The sequence below is a fragment of the Corylus avellana genome, unplaced genomic scaffold, assembly GCF_965113065.1.
Source record: "Corylus avellana unplaced genomic scaffold, dhCorAvel1.hap1.2 HAP1_SCAFFOLD_36, whole genome shotgun sequence".
NCBI lineage: Eukaryota > Viridiplantae > Streptophyta > Magnoliopsida > Fagales > Betulaceae > Corylus > Corylus avellana.
In genome coordinates this window covers 70001-77858 of record NW_028290484.1, presented here as the reverse complement: position 1 = coordinate 77858, position 7858 = coordinate 70001, and positions in this window count along the sequence as shown.

Below are 7858 nucleotides of genomic sequence, written 5' to 3'. Positions count from 1 at the left end.
GTCATCTAAATCTGGATCTCCTACCTGTTCCGAGACAAAAAGGGGAATTCAGTAATCCTAAACGAGGAGGAGAAATCATCACTACCAGCTAAGATTTAACTAAATTCCTACCTCGCCTGAGTCTGGAACCCCGGCAGCGCCAGTTTTTTTAACTAGGTTCACAGGGATTGAAGTCTGCGGACTATCAAGGGAAAGACCAAACAAATCGCCGCCGTCTAAAAAGGCGTCGTCCTGGGCGATATCTTCACTTAGATTCCCCAACATATTGGGAAGTGGCGGCCCACTGACAACAGAGGGAATTTAGTAGGCGATAGTATAGCTATGGGCCTAGTCTTTCTGCTATCGTGCTCTCACGAGTGCTTTTGATGGATCAACTGTAGTATCTGATACTGGGCCTGGGTCACCCATTAATTGCTATAAGGGATCTGTAACTGCTTCAATTTGTGCTTGAACGGATACTGACTCCCATTTTCACCTTTCACCCTGGAACCCCTTTCACTCAAAAAATGCAATGATCTACGACCATCCTTGCTCTGGCATAGATGTAAAGCGAAAGTTATGCCTACGCCAGTCTTGCCCGTAGCTCGGAACCAACCACGCCCTACCGACCAAACCCATAGTCGTACTTATGCTAGTCGTACTGAGCTTGATGATTGGTCAGATATATTGGCCTCACTTCATGGAGAAAGATAGTTAAGGATCTAGAGGTGAGGGAGGCCAAAAAGACTTCTTTCTCCATCGCAAAGAATCAACATTAGAAATGGCTTTGACTTGATCTGGATCTACCTCTATACTCCTTCGTTAGACTATAGAGCTAAACAACAGCTCAAATACAAACTTCTTTGGCTTGAGTCTGACCCGGCCTCGAATAGTCATCAATGAAAGTCATGAAGTACTCATAACCATCCAAGGTTCTGACATTGAATGGCCCACAAAGATCGGAATGGATGATGGCAAGTAACTCAGTGGACCTGTTCGCCTTAGGAAAGGGCTTTTTCGTCATCTTACCCTGTAGACAGGGTTCACAGGTGGGGAAGGGTTCCATTTATAAATCATTAAGAGGACCATCCTTCACCAACCTGTTAATCCTATCCACACCAATATGCCCTAACCTTAAGTGCCACTGAAGGCTGGGGTTTATTGGCTCACGCTTTCTCTTAGTTGTAGAGTCCGCCGATGTGGCAGATGGGTCTGCATCTAAAAGGGCTAGAGAATGAGCATCAAAAGTAGAAGCAGAAACATGCAATATGTACAAGCCATTCAAAAGAGAAACAGATACCAAAGGAGATTTCTTAAAGCGGAGGGTGACTTTATTAACAACAAATAAAAAAGTATAACCAAAACTTAAATTTTGAATAACTCCGAATCTCCGGAGCAAAAAGAGTATCATGCAACTCGATGGAATGACCAGACTCTTAAGGAAATAACACAAAGTCCTACTCCTACGACCCTCGCGCGAGCTTCGTTCCCCATGTAAAGGCTTACGTCTCCCTCACTTAGCTTCCTGAACCCCTTGAACCCCTGCAAAGAATTAGAGACATGGACCGAAGCCCCAGAGTCAATACACCAGGAGTTCTCAGGGCCAGAAATTAGGTTAGATTCAATGATGAAGAGAGAAGAGACGTTACCCTCAGATTTCTTCATTTGGAGAGAGGCTTTGAAGAGCCTGCAGTCCCTCTCTCTTGAAGTGGCCGGGTTTGCCCCAAAAGAAGCAGTGTTGCCAGAAGAACGCTTGTCTTGGGGTTTGGGCTTCTGGACTCCTCTAGGTGCACTAGGACCAGGTTTGGCTTTCTTGGATTTGTTCTTCTTGGACTTGCCTTTCGGCTTGCCCGAACGCTCTACCACCTGGACATACTGAACTCCCTTCCCAATCTTCATCCTCTCCTCAGCTGCCTGGAGCTGAAACATCAGCTCACTAAGGGTCCACTGCTGTTTTTTCATTGTAAAAAAGTTTACCACACTATCGATTTTGGGAGAGAATTCAAGATCGCCTCAATCTGGGTGTCTGCATCTAGGTCACTACCCATGGCTTCTAACTGATAGATATACCCATATTAAGAACATGTTCTTGAAGGGAAGAACCTTCGGGCATCTTAGTATTGAAGAGACTCCTAAGTAGGTTTTGCCTAGCAACCTTACTAATAAAGGAGCTGCTCACCAAACATTTCTTTCAAGTTAAGGTCAATGTCCTTGGCCGTTTTCATGTTACGGTGCATGTGCTGGAGAACATTGTTCATTGAACATCCATAGCAAGCACAGTCTACGAGACCTATAGCTAAAGATCAAAGAGATTTTTCCAAACTTCTATGAACATCCATCGACCGTTACCACCTCCTCTTACTCGTGACTCGTATATCACCACCTATCACGCTCTCCTCCCCTCATCTTCTTAACATCAAACTAGATCGTACAAATTACCTTCTTTGGAAAAAGAAGTTTCTCCCCGTTCTTAATAGCCATGCATGGATTACTGGGCTATGTCGATGGTTCTATTTCTGCTCCTTCTCAGACCATCGTTGACAAAGAGACTTCTGACGAAGTCTCCCTAACCCTGCGTACCTTCAATGGTTCCAGAGAGATCAATTAATCCAACTAAGGATTAATGCTACCCTTACCGAAGGGATTATGTCACAAGTTCTTGGCCTAAAGACATCACGCGAAGTCTGGGCCTCTCTTGAAAATGCATTTGCCCAACAGTCACAAGCTCGGGTGATGCACCAACTTCAAAGCCTTAATTAAGAAAGGGTCAATGTCCGTACAGGACTATCTTCAAACGATAAAGTCCCTGGCTGATTCTCTTTCGGCCATTAATCAACCCGTGTCTGACCCCGATCTTGTCCTCTATGCCTTGGGTGGACTCGGTCACGACTATGAATCGTTCATCACGTCGATTACTACACGTGATAATCCTCCTACATTTGATGGATTACGATCCATGCTACTAAGTCAGGAACAAGACCTCAGTCGCCTCCATGGTGCTACTCACGACCAATCCCAAACAACGGCTTTCCTTTCGGCTCGGGATCGAGGTTGCTCGTAGATCAGGAGTCCAGGACTTCGGGCGGTAACCGTCCGAATGACGGCAATAACCGTGGGCATGGCGGTAATAACGGCCCACGTGGCCGTGGACGGGTATCTCACTCGCCTGGACATGGCGTCCTTGGTGCTCCTCCAACTGGTGATTCGCGTCCTCCATGTCAGATCTACCATAAATATGGTAACTCCGCTGTGAACTGCAATCTACGCTATGCCCCACCGGCTCCGACAGACACCTGATCTACGACCAGCCTTTGCTGCGATGCATCTTTCATCTGGGTACGATCCTCAGTGGTATCCTGATACTGGTGCCACGAACCAACTCTCCTTCGGACCCTCTGCCGATCCCAGCGTTCTCTCACAGGCTTAAGAATATCAGGGGCATGCTCAGGTGGTTGTTGGTAATTGTAACATCACTCACGTTGGTAACTCCTCAACCTTCACCCTTTCCTGATAAAGCTTTCATTTTAGAGGATGTCCTTTATGTTCCTGCAATCCAGAAAAATGGATTATCTGTGGCTAAGTTTACGAAGGAAAATAACTCTTTCTTTTTTGAAGACTGTTGATGCTTTCAAATTTTCTGGTGATGTTAAACCGAATCTGTTCTAGTTGTCAGTTTAGCAAAAGTAGGAGACTTGCTTTTGGTCGCTCCGCTCGAGTTTCACCTAGTCCTTTTTACCTGGTTCATTCGGATATTTGGGGACCGTCTCCGGTTCCATCTGTGACTGGTTATAGATATTACATCAGTTTTGTGGATGATTATTCTCGCTTTACCTGGAAATATCCTCTTGCTCGAGAATCTGATGCTTATGGTTGCTTTGTGAAATGAAAAGCTATGGTTGAGAATGTCTTTGGTTGTCAAATCTCTTATTTTCAGAGTGATGGAGGAGGGGAATATAGGTATTCTCCGTTTGAGTTGTTACTTGAACAAAGTGGTATTACGCACAGATTTTCTTGTCCACATACTCCTCCGCAGAATGGAGTTGCGGAAAGGAAACACCGACACATTGTGGAATCTGGTTTGGCTTTATTATTTCACAGTAACTGTCCTGAGTATTTGTGGATGGATGCTTTTATGACTGCTGTCTTTCTCATGAATCGGCTGCCCTCCAAGACTCTCTCTAATAAGTCTCCTTTTGAGGTTATATATGGCGGATTACACGTTTTTGCGGGTCTTCGGTTGTGCGTGCTATCCGGTGCTATTCACCTCGAAAGTTTGATCAAAAATCTGTCCAATGTGTGTATTTTTGGGATACAGTAGTCAGCACAAGGGGTACCGCTGCCTTGATCCCTCGTCTGGAGGAGTTTACATATCCCGTAATGTCGTTTTTGACGAATCACTATTTCCTTTTGCAGATGGTAAGCCTTTATAGTCGTATAGTCGTAAAGGGCTTCTCATCACAATCTCGCCAACCTTCATAGCGTTTGGCTTGACCCCGGGATCCTTACTAATGCTCCATCGGTCTCCTTATCTAGTTCGCCATCTCTTTCTCCGGCACGGCAACCTCTCTCCTCCAGTTCTAACTCGCTGCCGCTCTCAAGGGTCGATCACTCTCCAGTGCCAGTCGCGGCACCCAGAGCCGTGCCCCCTGTTACGGTACTTGGGGTCCCGCACTCGAGTCCCACTTCGCCCAACCTTCCCGGCCCCGACTCTTTCAGAGCGTACTTGTATGGCGCCTGCATCCACCTCTCTACCACCTCTATCAACGACGCCACCGTTGTCCTCCTCTTTGACGCCGTCATCGCCATCGTCATTGCCGTCACGATGTGCACCTGACTCGACGCTGTCATCTTCTACCCCACCAACTGCTGCTTCGCCAGGTCAGAGTTCTTCGCAACCTTTGGAGGACTCACCTTCTGATGGTGCTCCCTCCACTCACCGTGCCTCTCAGCCGTCTGTTCTTTCTCGTCATCCGACGATCACTCGCTCTATGGATGGCACTCGACGACCGAAGCTTTTCCTTTGCACTCGCAACCCACTTCCGAGTGCCCATCTCAGTCACGTCGCCGATGATGCTCACCGCTAACCTTCTTTTTTTTTTTACACGGAAGCTGTAAAGCATCCTCACAGGCGTGCTGCCATGGACGACGAATTAAATGCTCTCCTAAAGAACGGCACGTGGTCTCTTCTTCCTTCTTCTCCATCCATGAACATCATTGGTTGTAAATGGGTGTTCAAGGTTAAGGAGAAGTCTGACGGCTCAATCTTTCGCTATAAAGCTCGTAGCGAAGGGCTTTCATCTGCAAGGCTGGAGAGGACTTTGATGATACATTTAGCCCAGTCGTGAAGCCCACTACCATTCGAACGATCCTCGCCGTTGCCGTTACTCGTTCTTGGCCGATCCGTCAACTTGACGTCAAGAACGCATTTCTTCAGGGTACCCTTTCTGAGACGCTTTTCATGCGTCAGCCGCCTGGTTTTCAGGATCCTCGATTCCCAAACCATGTTTGTAAACTTCACAAAGCTTTATCTTTATCTTTATAGACACTCAAGCTTAAGCTCAAGCAAGCCCCAAGAGCGTCGATAAGGTGAACCCCTTCAGCAACTTCCTTTTGCAGTCCGGCTTTCGGTGCAGTTGGGCAGACTCCTCTATGTTCATCCGACGTGACTCACGTGGTTGCCTTATTCTCCTCTTATACGTGGACGATATCGTCTTGACTGATGTTGGAGCGTGTGTCGACGACAGCATGTAAGTCTTCCTCCCCCGCTCTCCGCCCCCCTCCACCTCCCTCTTCTCCCCCTGACCCTCGTTTCCCCCTCTTCTCCCCCTGACCCTCGTTTCCCCCTCTCTTTCTCCTCTGGTTTTGTCTCTTCGTGCTCTGCTTTGCTCTCCTCTCGACTGTGGCTCTCCCGAGCCCACAGATGTCCTCTCGTTCCACCGTGGGTACATCTCTGGCCTCCCCCACGACGATCGTCGACTCTGGCCAGCTCTTCATTGACCTGGACGGTGCCCTGTCTGCTTCATCTCCTCCTTTGTCCTGTGCGTCCATGGAGTCTTCGCTACCTGTTGCTTCCTCAAGTGAGGTGTCTCTGCCTCGTGAGCCTGCAGAGGATGCCAGTATGCACTCCACCGAAGACCTCCTCTCAGAGATCGCAGCTTTAAAGAAGACAAATGCTTCCCTTCTTGCTAGTGTTCGGGGTGAGGCCTCCTGCCAAAACAGCCACGGAGAAGGTTCTTCTGGTATTTTCAAAGGGGACTCCAAAGGCCCTCTTGCTGGTTTTCGCTCTCGAGGGGGTTTCGGTCCCATTGGTAGAGGTGGCAGGGGCCGCAGTCATGGTCGGGGGTCTCCCCGGCCTGGAGGTCCTCCTCCTGGAAGCGGCTCCCCAACACCACGTCCTGAAGCGCGTGCAGCTCAACCGCCATCTGAGGAGTGTGAAGGCTCTATGTGCGGTCACGTCACGTCCTTTCCTGACAATCTTGGGCAGAGTTTCACCTCTAATCCGCTGAATCCCGCAGACTCAATCAGCCTCTCACAGTCTGATATTGGGCCTTGCACTTCGGGTGGGCTTTCTCTATCTGTCAATGGGCCTGGGCTCTCCTCTGGATCCTCACTTAAGACCCAACTGCCTGGACTTCAAAACTGCCCGTGTGAGCCCCAGCAGCCTTCTTCCACAGATTCACTTATTGGCCTATCTATTTTGACTTCAAAGGCTGCTGCTCCTCCCTCCTTGTGCCCGCACAACGCACATGCAGCCCCCCCTTCAACAAACAAACCAGCTAGCTACGCTGGAGCCGTGCGTGGGGTGGAAGGTCCCTCCTCTTTGAATCCCATTCAAGGTAATTCTTCTGACTCCCTCCTTAACTTGAGTTATTTTCAACCGGTTGTGGAAAACGGAAGAATTAAGGTAAAACCCCCTGTGGGGGTCTCGGTTGAGGGTCGGTTGGATTGGCAGACCACCCTTGTTGGGTATTTTGTTGGCTCCAGGCCACCCTACTCTGCTGTTAATGCTACTGCCCATAAACTTTGGGGCAGTCTTGGCTTGAAGGATGTTCTCTCCACCGAGAATGGATTTTTCTTTTTCAAATTCAATGAGTTGGAAGCAATTTACACAATCTTGGAACAAGCCCCGTGGCATGTATGGAACAGACCTCTCTCTCTGAAAAAATGGCATCCATCCCTATCTTTGCTCAAAGAAGAAATTCAGAAAGCAAGAAAACGGATGCGCTAACGCGCAACGGCTTTCTAAGTTAGCGCTCGTCCGTTGCTTGTTCTAACGCGCAGTAGTTTGATTGCTCCTTAGGCTTTACTAATAACATAGAAAGGGCTTTTTCAGCTTACTCTGCTACAGCGGACCGTTAGCAGGGTGCCGCGGTTTGTGGGCTTGAAGGACTTAGCGCCGTGACAAGTGGTATCAGAGCCAAAGGTTAGGCCAAGCCATGATGGTCCGCTAAGGACAGGGGGTCGTGGTTGGGTCTAGAGAGAGTGTGACAATAAATTACACTGAATCATTCGAAAGGGATGGGCAAGGAAAGTCGGAGCTCAATTCCGAAGAAGGTCGGAGGGTATAAAACCAGAACCAAGTCTTTGAAGTTTCGTATCTTGACCCAATGTCGGGAGAATTTGCTTACCGTGCCTCCACTGCTGTAGTTGACGTTACAGCTGGATCGGTTCATGCTTTGGCGAGCAAGCGCTAAAGCGCGCTTTGGGCTGGCATTGAGTGGTACCATACATCATCCCCTTATAATAGCGAAACTCAACAAGGCTCGACGCGAAGCACAAAAGGGCTTTAAGGCGCATTAATCAGGCTTTGAAGGTCACACAAGAAGGCTATTCGACCGACAAAACGTAGGAATTAGTGCGTGCTGAAAAATGGACTTTT